This window comes from Erinaceus europaeus, chromosome 5, assembly GCF_950295315.1.
Source record: "Erinaceus europaeus chromosome 5, mEriEur2.1, whole genome shotgun sequence".
NCBI classification, from domain to species: Eukaryota; Metazoa; Chordata; class Mammalia; order Eulipotyphla; family Erinaceidae; genus Erinaceus; species Erinaceus europaeus.
The window spans coordinates 39,206,071-39,206,914 of NC_080166.1; positions in this window are offsets into that span (position 1 = coordinate 39,206,071).

The following is an 844-nucleotide window of genomic DNA, read 5'->3' on the forward strand; positions in this document are numbered from 1 at the left end:
GAAGGAAAATGTATCAAAGTCTTCCTCGGAGACAATTTAAAAAAAAAAGCCAGAGAGATGTAGAATACAGGAAATTGAAAACCATCAACTTGCAATAAGAAAATTTAAAAAAAAAGAAAGAAAAGAAAAGTGATGAAATTTTCTCTAAGACTTTGTGGGACCTATGGCACTTATTATTGGAGGGAGGATGGCTGTGGAGGTCATAGAACTTGGTAGTAGGTACTGTTTGAAACCACTGTATTCTTATAAGCTAGTAAGCCATTATTAAATTAACAATAAAAATTAGAAAAAGATAAGAAACTTATCTAGAACTATAGTGGGAACTATAAGAACTATAGTGGGAATCCCACTAGAAATTAAACAAACAAGAAGAGAGTAAGTGAACTAATTAAAATATTGAGAAAATTTCACTTTTGTAGCACTTAAGGATGTATTACAGGGTTTGAATTTTGAAAGGAAATAATTTTGGAGATTACAGTAATCAAGGAAATATAGAATTAGTTTTCTTAATAATAGTAGTGTATTGGGGGAATTTACAGGCCAATTATTTCCCCACACATTTAAAAGTTCATCATATTGTCAGAGAAATGCAAATAAAGACAACATTGAGATACCACCTCACCTCTGTAAGAATGGCATACATCAAAAAAGGACAGCAGCAACAAATGCTGGAGAGCTTATGGGGACAAAGGAACCCTTCTGCACTGCTGGTGGGAATGTAAATTGGTCCCCTCTGTGAAGAGCAATCTGGAGAACTCTCACAAGGCTAGTGATGGATCTTCCACATGACCCAGAAACTCCTTTCCTAGGGATATACCCCAAGGATTTCATAACACCCAACCAA